This window comes from Anoplophora glabripennis, unplaced genomic scaffold (genome assembly GCF_000390285.2).
Source record: "Anoplophora glabripennis isolate ALB-LARVAE unplaced genomic scaffold, Agla_2.0 scaffold295, whole genome shotgun sequence".
NCBI lineage: Eukaryota > Metazoa > Arthropoda > Insecta > Coleoptera > Cerambycidae > Anoplophora > Anoplophora glabripennis.
This window is the reverse complement of record NW_019416400.1, coordinates 490474-507798: the sequence shown is the minus strand read 5'-3', so window position 1 is coordinate 507798 and position 17325 is coordinate 490474. Positions and strand designations below refer to the sequence as shown.

Sequence of the window (17325 nt, the reverse complement as noted above, 5' to 3'; positions counted from 1 at the left end):
CATTTTTATCTTGCCATACTTTTGTTACAGTATATCCCTCGTTGACCCAAGTTTCGTCTAGATAATAAATATTCCTCCCTTCGTCACGGAATTTTCTAATTGATCTTAAGTAGGATCTTCGCCAACAAATAATTTCATCTTTATCGATAAGAACTGACTTCCTGTTCTGCTTTTCCCAGCAAAAATTCAACTCTCGTAAGACGTCCCATAATTTGCTTCTACTGATTTTTGGCAAATCGTTGTCCTCTGAAAGTTCACTTAAAATTTTGTTTAGCGTTGGTATTTCTATTTTAAAATAAAATGAATGTACTTTTCTGCGAATGGCATTTTTGAAGAATTCATATATAACGACTTTTGACCTTCCTGTAGATGATTTTAGGGGATTTACAGTATCTTGTTCATTTTTTGTTTCCTTTAAAAGTCTGTAGATAGTCGATTTTCCAATTCCTGTCATTTTTGTTAGCATTAGTGTTACCCGATAATTACCTGAAACGAAATATTAGCACGCCCATGGCCGGTTCTTATCTCGGGGTTTTATTGCTCTCTATCATTTCCAAACAGACTATAGTATAAATTCAATCTTTAGCTGCCGCAGTGGCGCAGTTAGGTCAGTCGACGATTTCGTCATAAAATGTAGAACGGCAATGGATTTTTATTTTTATTATTGTCGGACTTTCGGAAAAATCCATTGGCGTTCTACAATTTATGACGAAAACGTCGACTGACTCACGCCTAACAACGCTACTGACGGCAAATAAAAATTGGCTTTATACTAAAAATGCAGCTGTTTATCAACATACAATAACTGTCAAATTTAAAGAACTTAACATTGACTGGTCCAAATTTATTTCAAATATTAGTATATTATTTAAAGTTTTCAACACCCTGTATCTCGGAATGTACGTGTTTCGGGCCACATGTTTATAGGAACTTTATTCTGTAAATACCATAAGAAATTGTTTCCTGAAGTTACGGACCGTACTTATAGTCCAATTAACTAAGCCTTTAAATCGAAATTTTGCCAACTTGGCTGAATTTTTGATATGAGTTAGTTTAAGGTATATTATAACAATAAGTGAGAGTAATTTTTTGTTCAACCCCCGGCCAAGGGTGGAAAAAGATAAAACAAAGGGCTTTTTCAAGATAACTCAAAAAGGGTAAGAGCTAGAAAAAAAAGTTTTTCATGAAAGTTGTAAAGCAGACAATTCTACATAAAAATGGCCTCTTAACTTTTTCTTGTACTATTACAATTAACAGAGTTAGGGAGGCTAGAAGTTAAGGGAAGATTTCAGAAATTTAAAAAAAATCATAACAAACAGAAAAATGATTGAATTTTGTAATTTTTTTTTTCAATCTGCTCTAAAATATGTAACTTTTCTTTTCAGAGAAATAGATATATTTTTTAATTTTTAATAAGAAAGTTATAACAAAAAATCAAATTTTTAATCGTTAATTTTAATGATTTAACAAAATTAAATTTCTGAAATCTTCCCTTAACTTCTAGCCTCCCTAACTCTGTTAATTTTAATAGTACAAGAAAAAGCTAAGAGACCATTTTTATGTAGAATTGTCTGCTTTACAACTTTCATGAAAAACTTTTTTTTCTAGCTCTTACCCTTTTTGAGTTATCTTGAAAAAGCCCTTTGTTTTATCTTTTTCCACCCTTGGCCGGGGGTTGAACAAAAAATTACTCTCACTTATTGTTATAATATACCTTAAACTAACTCATATCAAAAATTCAGCCAAGTTGACAAAATTTCGATTTAAAGGCTTAGTTAATTGGACTATTAGGAAACACCCTGCACTACAAGTGTGACCTATTAAAACTTGGCAATGATTTAAATATACATAGATTAGCCTATTTTTTATGAGTATCTGCAAAAATTCAAGGTAGTCTGAATTCGTTGAATCTATTTTTTTTGTATCATAATCCTTAATCTTACGCCTGTGAAGAACTATTCAACAGTAATCAAGTGATAAACTGAGAAAGATCATAGATCGCCTTGTTGAGTGTGTGTCCTTGACACTCCCATTTACTTTGTTTAGTTCAACGACTCGTTTATCATGTACAAACGATTAAAACCACTTTACAGTTCGTAATTATAATTATCGGAAAGCTTGCTGCCATTTCTATTACGGCAATAATTATTGCAGAATCGTTTTACAGTCGGCAATTTATCTTGCGAGTGCTGCTACCAACTCTTGGATTTGAACTAACATAACTTCACCTACAATAATAATAATATTTCTTAAACTGTAACAATAACTCAAGGTTTTACTAGTTTCGGTATCCTCCTGGGAAGGAACAACGAATTGGTGCATCTCTTTGCATTTTAATATCATGTCCCTTTTTACCTTTGGGAGAAGAATGGGATAGAATATGGTGGGTAAAACTATGGAAATGACTAATTCACGTGAGAATTACACTAATGGAAAAAATTAAGAGATAGAAAAAAAATCTAAATTTTCGGCGATTTTTCAGATGGCTGTATCTTTGATAAAAATGGTCGTATTAGAGCAAAAAAAACAATTTGAAGCTTGAAGTTTCTAATTTTTGGATCTTGCAAAAAAAATTTTTCAAGTAACACGTATCGCGCAATTTTATTGAATATCATGAAAAAAATTTTTCGAAATTTTTTTCTACTGAAAAAAAGGTGGTTTGAAAAAACTGTTTGTTTCAGTGTTCTGTAAATTCGGAAAAAGCGTTTTATGAATTCAGAAGTATCGCAGCAATAATCTCTGAAAAGGGTGTAGATCGAGGTCAATATTCGGTTAGGGGTATCAATTTTTTTAAATTTAATTAAAATTTGGTTAGCATAATCACGAAATGAAGTAGGGGAATCGTGTCGAAAATGCTTGGGGATTACTGAGATAAATTTTCTGGAGTGAATCCAATTAAAAAAAAATTTTTTTTTGTCATAACTTCAAACGCTTTTCGCACGTGTGTAAAAGAAGCGTAAATCGGACCGGGCAACCTCCACGCTTTAGGTAACGCTAATGCCGGCGGTTTTGCGAAATTTCTGAAAATCGGTTCAAAAAAATTTATTTTTTTTCATAATTTCAAACGCTTCCTGCGATAAGAATATAACAAAAATCAGGAAAAAAATGTTTTTTTCATTTTTTACAGATTATGAGCATTTAAAGGCAAAAAAACGTTATCCTATAATTTTTAAAAAAATTCAATCGAATGAAACAAAAAACGGCTTGATGGATCGAATTGAAACTCTGTAGGGCTTTTAGGGGTACAATGACCTGTAAAAGGCACACTTAACATTAGTCATTTTCCCAATATTCTCAATGTGGCACGTGATTTTCTAGAAGACCCCTAAAAGTCCTATTTTTTACCATTTTTCGGTCATGTTAAGAATAAAAATTTTTTTTTCTAAAAAACCGTAAAAAACCTTATAGAGAATTCATTCAAGTTTCTGAAACCCACCGTCGATTTTCTGTGCCACCACTGGTTTCTGAGATATCGATGAACAAAGAGAAAATGATCCATTTTCATTCAAAGTCCGATAGCTCAGCGAGAAATGGTCGTATCGAGACCAAAAAAAAAAAAAGAAATTGAAGCTAAATGAACAACCTATCTAATCCATGAGGTGATTAAGTTGGAAAAATTTTTTCAAGTCCGTACACCAAAAATAAGATCGAAAAAAATTTCTAAAAATTTTTTTTCATGATATTCATTAAGATTGCGCGAAACGTGTTAGAAAATTTTTTCCAAAATCCAAAAATTAGAAACTTCAAGCTTCAAATTGCTTTTTTTTTACTCCAATACGACCATTTTTATCAAAGATACAGCCATTTGAAAAATCGCCGAAAATTTAGATTTTTTTTTTGATCCCTTAATTTTTTCCATTAGTGTAGTTGTGAGCGGAAATAAAAACATTATGTAAACTTTACGAAAGAATGAAATAGTATATTACATACCGAGGTGGAAAGTGTTTCATTCTTGTCGAGAGAAAATGATGGTTTGGTGAACCATTTTTCTCGAGACAAGAATGAAACTTTCCAGCAAGGTTTGTATACTATTTTATTTACGACCATAACTTTTAAATGTAAGTGACGGGTTTTGTAAAAAAATAATTACGTGAGAAATTAACAAAGTAAGATCCCTGTATAAATAGATTTCATATAAAAAAGTTGACATTTTGATATTGGTTACTATGGCACTAAAAAAGTTAAAACATATAAACTTAAATTAGTTGCATTTTTGATAGATTGTCATGAAAAATGTTCTTTCGAAGACAATGAGCGATTCAGAAGAAATTATTTGTACTCCTCCTCAACTGAGAGAAGCCGCTGAAAGTTTGGAAAAAGATTTGTTATCTAAGAAGAGTCGTGCAAGGTAGATAAAGTTTATGATGTTTTCAAGAGTTGGTGCTCGCAAAAAGGTGTTCAGAAAGCTGTTTCTGAAACTGTTGTGCTGGCATATTTTAGCAAAATTGCCAAAATCAGAAAGCCTTTGGTCTATTTACTCAATGTTGCGTACTACTTAATTTAAATATTAAAGTTAAAATAGATATTTCCAAATCAAAGTTATTGGGATTTTTGAACTGTATGAAATGAAGTTGACTGATGTTAATATCCTGGGAAATAAGGTTTACATGGAAATTCCAACATCAAAAACCTACCAGTCATGAGTATTTATAGTGAGTAAAGAAGAATGAATAACGTTAATTAAAACATATGTATGTTGCACATGGTTTAGACTTTTTAAATGAGAATTTCTTTTTACAATTAAAATTCGGTAAAATCACTCACCAACTATTTGGCACAACGGTAGCCACACTACTGCTTAATAGCGGTGGCGACATTCTCCAGTTGAAGAAATTAGGGGGATGGAAATCTTCCACCCTAGCAGAAAGTTACGTCGACAAGTCTACAAAAACATTACCATTTGTACGCAGGATGTTCAGCATGGATTAATAATTCCTGTTGCCGCTTATAACCAACTGATTGTTACAACTAATTTAGTAAAATAATTTGTAATACTTAATACGAATAAAATTTGAGAATGTCTTAATGTACAATAAGATATTTTTTGAAACGAACATTCGTTTGGGTGGAAAGATCCAGATGGTAAGTGTCACTTTCCATCTGGATATATGTCAAAGCCGGAGATATGTTTCTTTCAAACTTACTGTAAGTTTGAAATATCAACATTATAGCCCGGGAGGCACCGACACTATTGATGTAATTATTCCTACAAAGCTGATTTTTTCTCATTTTGTTGTTTTGATATCACAAGTAAACGGAACAGCAAGCAGTCTACCGCGCCAATGTGGAGGCAAACATTAGTTTGAAACATGTAAATAAATAATACGTAAATGTCAAGTCATAAATGTCTTATGTCAAGTGTGAAACTTTGTAGAGTGATCAATTATACCTAAAAATACAGTATAATGATAGTCTACCGCGGCGGAAACGGGGCCATTAATGGTCTACCACTGACGGAAGGTGTTAAAAAAATAAACTTTTTTGATTTATTGCTACGAGGCTAATTTTTTTTCTCAAATACTTTAGTTTATAAGAGAACCAAAGAAAACAGTCTACCGATTATCTAAGGGTGTAAAGCCTTGATAGACGCAATGTAATGCACGATCTCCCGAGCGCACTCGTTACACCAATCCGCTGTAAGTCGCTCTGAATAATAACTCATACCTGGATTAAATTAAAATCTACAAAGTTGCTTTTCTGTCTATAGGTAGTTTGCAATAATTATTGTCAATAAATGTATCTTCGATACAAGGTGGCTAAAGCTTCGGTAGACGTGGCTAAAGTTTTTGCGCGGGAACTTTATTGAAAGGACTGCTGCTTTCAAACTATTGCAATATTAAGGAGATACAATATTTATTATAAACAGTTGCAATACATTAATTTCATAATTATTTATTATTCAATCCTATATTATTATTTATAAAATGTTTTGTTGTATGTTTTTTAAAATTAAATAACAAAATAATGTTGATGATTTTATTGGCTATTCAAAAGGCGAGCCAATATCCTTGGCTGGATATATATGACCTCGGATAGAGCGGGGTCGAGCGAGATTATAACTCTTTACCCACTTCTTCGCTGTAGGCCCTTTCCCCGTCATCTCGCCGATTAATTCGTCATGACTGTCCTGGCTGGGCCCAGCCGGAAAGGGCCCTTTCTTTCTTTTGGAGCTCCTCTTTTTTCGTGTCGGCTTATCTGAGTATCGTGTGTGGCTGAGGTCATGCACGGGGGGGGGTAAGGAAAGTAGGGAGGAGGTGTGTGTATGTATGTCGTCGTTTTTGGTTCTTGATCCTGGCGGTCCTGAAACAGACACAGACAGAAAAATTTCGACTCACCCTGCGTCCAGAAGCCTCTGTGGATCAACGGGTTGTTGTGTCTGATCATTTTCAGGGTATTCAAAAGATTGTATACCTGCTCCCATGTTTGTCTCGGCTCCGTCCTTTCCTGGGATTCATCCCTTCTTGATCTTTTGAATTTAGTCTATAGTATTTAGTATTTTTAATTTTAAACTAGTATATGTTTCAGTATTTCGTTGTTATTTTATTATCGAAAATCATGAAAATTCTGCCACAATCCTGATCGTGAAAAATTAGCAAAACAAAAGTTAACTTGGCAGTTGTCATTTGACCTCTTTTTAAATTTCCTTGGCGTTCCGTTCTTCTATCTATGATTGTTCTATATTCCTTTCCGGTGTGTCACCAGATCATTTCCTTACTTTTATATCGGTTTCAAGGTTAGTCGTTGTATCAGTTAAATCTAAATCCTTAAAATAAACGCACAACAAACTACCATTAGTGAATTATTGTACTAAATTGCCAAACAAAAAGGCATAGTTTCATAATTATTGATAATTTTTTTCTTAGTACTTTGTAGTATTTTCAGAACACTTCAAGTTACATAACTCCACTTTCAAGTTTTTTCCAATTTTATTGTAAATTCAGTAAATTACCAGGTTTCAGCATATTCTGTTTTTTTTTTGTACCAATTAGTATTTACTGCTAATCCAAAGTCGATAACCCTGGTGCTAGCTGTTCACCAGTGTGGCTTTGGTAAGCGTCATGGATATAAATTATAAGTAAAAGATAAATAAATTTAATTATCCAACGTTAAAAAAGAAAAAATTATTTTCAATTTTTACTAATTTTATAATAGCAAAAATCTCGCTCGCTAACGCTCGCTCGTTATTCTAATATCGTCCGTTTTAATAATGGTGCAAGCTCAAAAAATTATAATTATTTGAATTAGGAATTTTAAACAACTTCGCGCGCAAAAATTTTAGCCACGTCTAGCGAAACTTTAGCCAATTTGTATCGAAGGTAGAAAACGTTTACTTGACGACAATTATCGTAAACTACTTATAGACAAAAAAACAACTTTGTAGATTTTAATATAATCCTGACATGACTAATTCATAATTATTCAGAGCGCAGCGATTTACAGCGGATTGGCGCAGCGACTGCCCTCGGGAGATAGTGCATTCCATTCCGTCTATCAAGGCTTTACACCCTTAGATGATCGGTAGACTGTTTCTTTTGGTTCTCTTATAAACTAAAGTATCTATTTGAGAAAAAAAAATTAGCCTTGTAGAAATAAGTCAAAAAAGTTTATTTTTCAACACCTTCTGTGAGTGGTAGACCCTTGATGGCCCCGCTTCCGACGCGGTAGACTATCATTATACTGTATTTTTAGGTATAATTGTTCACTCTACAAAGTTTCACACTTGACATAAGACATTTATGACATGACATTTACGTATTATTTATTTACATGTGTCAAGCATTGTTACTAATGTTTGCCCCCACATTGGCGCGGTAGACTGCCGTTCCGTTTATTTGCGATATCAAAACAACAAAATGAGAAAAAATCAGCTTTGTAGGAATTGGTGCAAAATTTCTATCGCTGCCTCCCGGACTATTACATATATGGTTGTAAATAAATTCCTTTATTGTTATTTATATTAAGACTAGGCGGTATCTGTTTTGGTTTGGGTGAATCGTATATCCACGGAGATTTTTGGCTTATTGGCTTTCAAATATCACTAGAAATGAAAATTTTTCTATGCGCATAAAAAAAACGTGGACTTAACTTTTGGCGGCACAATATGTTAAAAAAATTCGAAAAATGTCATATTTTTCTTCCTATTTAATTATGTATCTTTTCAAGAGTTCATTTTAGGCGAAAATGGAAGAGGAAAAAAATGTTTGCAATTATATTTTTTACAAAACATGTCTAGTTACAAATCGAATGAATCATGATTATTATGGTAAAAATCGAAAAAAATGCAAAAATGGGGTTAAAAAACCATACTTTTTAGGGAATTTTTTTTGAGACATTTAAATTGGGTATAGGACCGTTATACTTGGCTCAAAAAAACTTTATATTATGTAGAATTATCACACCAAATTTCATCAAAATCGGTTCGATAGATTTTGCATAATAATTTTGCAATCCAGATTTTGAAAAAAAAAATTGCAAATTTTCAAAGTTTTGCACAGCAAAAACCAAGGCCTTTAGATACTTGAAAATTTAATCATATATAGAAGGGCTCTCAAGCTTTCAAACTTTTTTTGAAAAATTCGAATTCGTCAATTAGGAGAGCTCTGGCGCTTGTTTAAACATTGGTCGAATTTTTGTACTTATAAACAATTACAACTTTGTGAAAATTCAATCAAATCAAAATTTTTAAAGCAGGTTTTAAAAATTCTTGGAAAGACGCTTCTTTAAAAAAAAAAAACGGAACGATTGATCAATTAGTTACGTAGTTATAGCCGTCATTTACACTAAATGTACTGGGACATCCGGGCTAATTTTTCGAAAAATACCTTTGGTATTCCGAGTACTTACCAGGTCTAAGATTAAAATACTTTTCTTCATTGGCAACTTACTTTAAAACGTGTTTTAAGTTATTTATGCAAGCGAGAAATTCAATAAAATCGTACGGCTGGTGGTGGTGGGGGAAGCAGAGAGCGCGGCCGCTTCGGCCTGCTCGAAATTGAATCGGCTATAACTACGTAACTAATTGATCAATCGTTCTGTTTTTTTTTTAAATAAGCGTCATTCCAAAAACTTTTAAAACTTGCTTTAAAAAATTTGATTGAATATTCACAAAGTTCTAATTGTTTATAAGTACAAAAATTCGATCAATGTATAAACAAGCGCCAGAGCTCTCCCAATTGACGGATTCGAATTTTTCAAAAAAAGTTTGAAAGCTTGAGAGCCCTTCTATATGTGATTAAATTTTCAAGTATCTAAAGGCCTTGGTATTTGCTGTGCAAAAATTTGAAAATTTGCATTTTTTTTTTAAAAATATGGATTGCAAAATTATTATGCAAAATCTATCGAACCACTTTTGATTAAATTTGGTGTGATGCCAAGTACGAAGGTCCTATATCCAATTTAAAGACCCCAAAAAAATCCCTAAAAAGTAATGTTTTTTAACCAAATTTTTGTCGATTTTTTCGATTTTTACCATAATAAACATGATTAATTCGATTTGTAACTAGACATGTATTGTAAAAAATTTAATTGCAAACATTTTTTTCCTTTTCCATTTTCGCCTAAAATCAACTCTTGAAAAGATACATATTTAAATAGGAAGAAAAATATGACATTTTTCGAATTTTTTTAACATATTGTGCCGCCAAAAGTTAAGCCCACGTTTTTTTATGCGCATAGAAAAATTTTCATTTCTAGTGATATTTGAAAGCCAATAATCCAAAAATCTCCGTGGATATACGATTCACCCAAATATGGCTTTTTGAAACAGATACCGTCTGGACTATATGCCATGCGCACTATACACGAATATGCCCGAAGATTTCCCGCAAGATGCATATCTCATAAAATATATATCAGATGTACCTACAACATATGGAGAAATACTGGTACGGTAAAAAAAGAGGAAAAAAAATAAACCCCACAACGTTCTAACTGAAAATATGCAAGAAATTATTTAACTTTACTTTCAAGAAAACTCAAAACATTCGATTCAAGATGCTTCAAGGTATTTGGAAAAATCCTGGAGCTCGAATCAGATAGTATTGAAAGTAAACAAATATAAACCATATTGTTATCGCCCGGTACAAAAATTATATGCAAATGACACTAATAGGCGGCGCGAGTTTTGCCAAACAATGGACATAATAGACATTTACAAAATGAAAAATTTATAGGTTCGTAGTGACACTATTATATTGCCGCAACAACAACTATTACTACCTCTTCTACTTTACTACTACAATTACTAGTACTATCACCAGCGTCACCAGTACCACTAGTACCATGCTATTATTATTAATTTTTTATAATTTATTAAATTCTATTTTGTGGACTGATGAGGACACTTTTACAACATGTGGCGTTTTTAATGGAAGAAATTCACATCACTGGGCGTCAGAAAATTCACACCGATATATCTCTATTGAGAGGCAAAACAGTAAATGTCTGGTGTGGTATTTTTCAAGATACCGTCATTGATCCAATATTTTATGAAGGCTCCTTGATGGAGCGAAATACATTGAACTTCTCATCAAAGGAGAAATATGTTATTTGGTAAATGTCCTTCATGTGCAAAATATTGTCTGGCAGCAAGATGGCACTCCAACACACATAACAAATGCCGTTAATCATCACCTAGACAATATTTATATTGACTGGATAGGTGCCAACGCTACAATTTTGTGGTCTCCCCGAAGTCCAGACTTGACCCCTAAGCACTTTTTTCTCTGGGATACTCTAAAGAATAGAGTATATTAAGAGAAAACAGATAATGTAAATCCCCTGAAAGAAATATATCTCAGGAAATTCGTATTTTAAATTAATTTGGTAGTTTAGCTGGACTATACTACTGCCACTACTCTCGGTAGATTTATAATAAATAGGGATGTTCAGAAGCACGGTATGTTTTCACTCTTTACCTTATTCAGCCTCTTCAGCAACATATCGGTGCTACACATTAAATTGATATAAAATAAATAAAATAACAACAAAACTAAACCGTGAACAATTTAAATTTAAGCAAAATTCCATCATGTTCCCAATGTTACCGAGGTGCAATGGCGACTAGTTACCGCTGTTCTGTTCAACACGCAGCTAATGTTAAATTCCTGCAATGAAAATAATAGTATACATTTCGAACATTTATTAACATCTTTAAAATGTAATTAATTGTTCTTTCTTTAGAAGATTGTTATTGACTCACTCATTTGCGTGGGTTTAGGTAGGTTCTTTTATGAACGCATTTTGTTTTGGTAATTAAATGTCTTTTCGTTAGCGTCGTGTTCCTCTATTATTCGTTATCATTATTTATTTTTTGCTCACTAATTTGTCAATAACTTGATAACAAAAAAAGATATCGAACCCTTTTTGGCGTCAAAATGTAGTTATTTTTATGCTCTTCAAACTAACCTATAAAAAGTTTTATCCTGCTTTCACTTTTTTAAGAAAACGTGTAACAACCTAAACTTGGATAAACAGTTTTTTGTGCTGAATTCCTTTATGTAAAGAAAACTATAGCATTGCATTTATAATTTTTGAGAAAAGTACATACGGCATTCTTTTGAAATAACATATTGAGGTAAATGACATTACGGGTTCACCACAAGGTAAAACATGAAAATACCTCTCTTGATGATCTAATCCTTAAAAAAATGCATTTTTCTGATCAGACATTAGGGGCTCCTCCACCCTTTTAGTCGAGAGATGACAAAATGTCATTAATAAAAGTTATGCGCAATGGATCAGGCTATCCATATTTGTACTATTTAATATACCTGAATAGGAAACATTTCTGAGAAAAATTCAACTCTATGTATTTGTATGTAGATTGCGTCCCCTAGCGGCCGAGCTACGAACTTGAAAACTATTTCCAGCGATTTCACTTGTTCGATTTATTACTAAAAAAATTTTCCCGAAGTTCTAGGGCCTATACTTCCTCTAATATCGTACCACGCCGAGCTTACTATTTGCCGATTAGAACTAATAGGCGAGCGGTTCACCCCTAAATAAGGCCTGAACCGACTAAATTTTTAAAACTGCATAAAACTTTTTTATTTTATAAAGTTTTTCTGATAATTTACATATTTTTTTATATTTTTCAGCTGGATCAGTCAGTTGTTATAAACAAAAAAGTTGTAAAAAAAAAATCACTCACCGAATGGCTTTGAAAACCGTTTTGTAAAATGGACCAAAATAAACACATTTTGTTCTTTGAGAAAAATTCGAAAAATGCTTAGTTTCCGAGATATTTACAATTTAATGTGAAAAAATTTACGTAATCGACAAACTTTCGGAATTTTTTTCTCAAAAACTACTGAACAGATTTTAATTCGAAAAAAATCATAATAATCGGCAGATTTTCTACATTAAGATATATTTTTTGGTATGGGTCAATCATTTTACTGAAGGTCTAAAGCGAGTAAAAAAAAGTCTTTTAAAGAAAATTATGATAACACTTCAAATTTAAACTTTCTTTGTACAATATCTTAGATTAGATTATATTTACAATAGACATTATTATGATTTTTTTTAATCGATATATGTTAACAGTACAAATGTTCAAAAGATCATTTTGTTTGGTTTTGAAGCCGGAGTAAGTTTTTTGCAAGTAATTAGTAAAATTTATATATTCGATTTTTTATTTTATAAATCCATAACCAATCTGTTCGTGCATGCGTATAAGCGTACATGCGTATGGATATCGAGCAATGTCTTTCTGCTTATTATCAGGCGCAATAAGAGGTTATGATTAAGAACAAAAAAGTAAGGCGCTAATTTCGAAAAAACTTTTATTTTATACTTGTCGAACAGGCTAGAATTTAATTATTTTTTTAGTATAATCAAATAGTATAATTGCTTAAAATATTCTAACATTAATAGTAATATCATTCTAATCATAAATAATAATTTTTGCATTAAAAAAAGCATAATTGCAAAAATTATATTTAATTATTATAAATGTAGGAAAAATTATGGTTATTTCCGCATTAGCCGATTGAATCATTAAATGTTATTGTTATATATCGATTAAAAATATCCTAATAACATTATGTTTACTGTAAATATAATCTAGTCCATGATATTGCAAAAATATAATTTGAATTTGAAGCGTTTCGCGCGCGACGACGTAGCGCCACTGACGCCGCCATTTTGATGCGTATGTTTATCATGATTTTCTATAAAAGACTTTTACTCGCTTCAGACCTTCAATAAAATAATTGATCTATACCAAAAAAATATATCTTAAAGCAGAAAATCTGCCGATTATTATGCTTTTTTAGAGTTTAACTCTGTTTAGTAGTAGTTTTTGAGAAAAAAATTCAAAAAGTTTGTCGATTTCGTCCCTTTTTTCACATTAAATTGTAAATATCTCGGAAACGAAGAATTTTTCGAATTTTTGTCAAAGAACAAAAAGTGTTTATTTTAGTCCATTTTACAAAGCCATTCGGCGAGTAATTTTTTTTTACAACTTATTTGGTTATATTATAACAATTGAAGGGTACACAAATAAAACAAGGAATGTCCATTTTCCTGACAAAACGAGGTTATACTGACAATGCGTAGTATTCCATGTGTACTTTCTTGGGGTAATAACCAAACAGGTATAAAATCAGAGATGTCCATAATAATATATTGAAAAAAAGAATTCCTATACAGGCATAAAATCAGAAATGTCCAAGCTCAACAGGAATAAAAATGGGAATGTCCGCCTCAGCGAATATTTTATAAAATTAAGTTACGCTCTCATTTCGCATTAGTTGAGACTTGTCTGTGATTTGGAGTAGGTGACAGTCTTTTGTTTTGTTTACTTTAAAAACATGAGCTCCGAAAATGTTGTAGGTGATTTCAAACCAAAGAAAAGACAAAAACTGGCAGAATGCAGGATGTCATGAAAAAGATGAGATTGTCTTCACATGAACAAGGAGAGCCATGCAACTGCAAGAGGTTAAAATGTCACAGTATGTCACTTACAACGGTTTTAAGTCTAGCCAGTATTCTATTACTTCTGGAGTACCTCAGGGTTCCAATTTAGGTCCCCTCCTATTTTCCATCTTTGTTAATGATATTACGACTTACATTGACCGTCGCAAACTGGTTTATGCCGACGACTTAAAAATATTCTCCTCTATCTTAACTGATGATGACTGTCTTCACTTTCAGAGTCCATTGGACAAAATAGTCCTTTGGTGCGATTCAAATAATTTGCATTTAAATATCTCTAAGTGTAAAGTTGTTTCTTTTTCACGTAAACTTAAGCCCATTATAGTCAATTACAAAATTAACTCGTACGTCTTAGAGCGTACAGATACCATAAAAGATTTTGGAATTTATTTCGATAGTAACTTTACCTTTTTAAATCATATTCAATATCTGGTGTCCTCAACACTTAGTACACTGGGCTTTGTGATTAGACAAGGTCGTGAATTCAGTGATAATGTTGTGTTGTTTTCATTATTTTACGCGTTTATCCGTCCCAAACTGGAATACTGTTCTCAGGCTTGGATTGTTTTTTATATTAACCAAGCCAGTTTAATTGAATTGGTGCAAAAAAGTTTTTGAAATACCTCGCATTTCGCTCCGATGGCGTATATCCTGCTTGTGGATGCGATTATAAAATACTACTAACACGTTTCAAACTCGACTCGTTACAATACAGAAAGCACTTCCATAGTTTTTCTAAGTCAATTTAATTTCTTAACAGTTAGGTCGGCTTGCCGCTCTCCACTTACTTTTTATACTTCTGCTTATAATACCAATGTGGGATTGAAGTCTCCTGTTTCTTTTATGTCACGCAATTATAACTTAATCTGTAACTCTTGTGATATATTCAACTGTAACTTGCAACATCTGTACACAGCTTTTAGAAGTGTCAACAATTCATGATTGTTAACATAGGTAGTATGTTTGTTGTATTTATTCTTTACATTTTGTTCTGTATGCTCACATGTTAAATAATATATTATATACTTTGCCCTGTAATTGGTGGTTCACTGTTGGACAAATAATTTAAATTAATAAATAAATAAATAAATAAATAAATAAATAAATAAATAAATAAATAAATAAATAAAATGCTTTGAAACTATCAGCCATTTCGAACGTTGTACACCCGTTCAAAGGCGCAGGGCAAAAAGGAATTATGGTGTAAAGGAAATACCTGTTTGTTGTAAGGCTTTCTTAAGCATTCACGGAATCTCCAAAGGCAAATTAGAACACTTACAAAAATCATTGACTAAACTAAAAGACCATCGCGGTACACATGTTAAATTAATTAAAAAGTTACCTGACGATACTTATACTAAAATTACAGATCACATAAACTCGTTTAAATGAAGGTTGTCACATTATAGCATTACAGACACTAAAAAGTTGTACCTACAAGAGAGTCTTAACATTAAAAAAATGTACACAATGTTTTAACAATTGTTTCCCAGTGTAAAGCTTCTTATGAAACTTACAGAACAATTTTTAATACTAAATGTAATATAAGTTTTGGGTTTCCGCGTAGTGACACATGTAGCACATGCGATAAGTTTAAAGCGGAAATAAATAGATTGAAAAAAGAAGGAAACTTAGAAAATGAAATAAGATTAGAAATAGAAAACGAACTGCATAAGAGGAAAGCTCAAAGATTTTATGACGAGAAAAGAAAGGCAAAGTATAAAGTGAGAAGTACCGAAGTACCGAAAATTTCGAAGCAATAGCACTAGATTTCCAGAAAAATATACATATACCTCCCAAATGTGCCAATGACGTATATTACCTACGACAGCTTAGTATACAGCGTGGTAAAAAAGTTCTGCATAAAATTCATATTTTCATTAAACAAGATCACCCACGTTTATTAAGCTACCGTTCCAGTTACTCTGGTAGTTGACTTCAAAGTCCAATAGTAAAAGCTCAGAATAAACCTCCAAAAAGTAAATTGCCAGACAACAAGTTTGAACTTCCTTTGACAAAATATAACGGTATGTATGAAAATAGGCATAAGTCGATATCCTAATATTCGTTTTTTGTCCTAGATGAGCTTCAAATCAAGGAACAAAAGTTTTTGAATCTGATGAAGTTAAAAGAATTTTGTGAAAATCCATATGCCGCTTTATTCTATGAATAACTTCCCCACGAAGTAAAGAAAAATTAAACCAGAAAAAAAATTAAAAGTAACCGACAGAATTTCACTACTGATGACCCGATTATAATAAAATTTTATTAATCCACTAGGTAAAAACGTCAAGAATGGGAGGACATTCCTTGTTTTATGTCTGAAGTTTCGGATATGTTTGTTACGTATTCTTTAATTTAATTCAGCAAAGGCTTTGTTTATTTTTGTATAATTTTTGTGTATTTCAGTTGACAAATGTTTTTCGAAACGCTTTGTGAAAAACAATTATTTTTTATATTTTTTTCAAAGCTTTTATAATGAAATAAACATTATAAGCTTGAATTTCTCTAAATGTAGTTTCAGTGACATTCCTTATTTTATTCGTGTACCCATCAATTGACTGACCCCGCCGAAAAATATAAAATAAATATGTAAATTATAAGAAAAATACACTTTATAAAATAAAAAAAAGTTTCATGCTGTAGGTTTTTGTTTTAAAAATTTAGTCGGTTACCTTCATTTAGAAGCATCTTTTTAGGGGTGAACCGCTCGCCTATAAGTTTGATTGAAACAGAAATTTTATTTTTGTTATTTTCAAACAAATCACCCCGTATATGTCAAGTATGTCAGGAAAATTCCATTGAGACAAATTTTAACGTATATCGAAAACACACATTCACACTCACCAATATTAAAAACACGAAACAATATTTTCTCCTGTATTTCGAAACTTTTGATAATGAAATATTACAGGCATAATCCTTCGGGTACATTTGTTAATGCTCCCCTCGCACTCCGCATTTCCCGGTTGATTCCAGCTCATTATTCCGAAAACAAGGCGGCATTATACAACATGAAAACTGTTTTAGAGTTATGGCCATATCATTCGGTAGGGTTACTCGCGTTTTCGAAGCCCCGAACCATGCGATTGTGAAAAATAGGCAATGTAAATGTTAACCCTCGAGTTTAAAGCTTGTCACGCACGAACAATTGAGGAGTAACTACATTACACCCGGTGAAGTGGATGGGCCCGTAAAATAAAAAAATATGGATATGGTTTCGGATCGGGCCGGTATGTTCTACTGAATTTTAAACCGACACAAGTGGATGAAGCCGTTACGGCCCATGTGTGTACAGATGGAGCCTAACTTTGCGAGATTTATGGAAAAATTATGTAGTGGCATAAAAAATGCCGCCGCCGGGCCGCGTAGCCCTGATGGCTTATT

The 17325-nt window shown here is 32.3% G+C and overlaps 1 pseudogene; it reads left to right on the top strand.

The window, feature by feature from the left end:
• The window catches only part of LOC111691490, a 43201-nt pseudogene extending 27090 nt beyond the window's left edge, over positions 1-16111 (top strand).
• The last annotated feature ends 1214 nt before the right edge of the window (positions 16112-17325 follow it).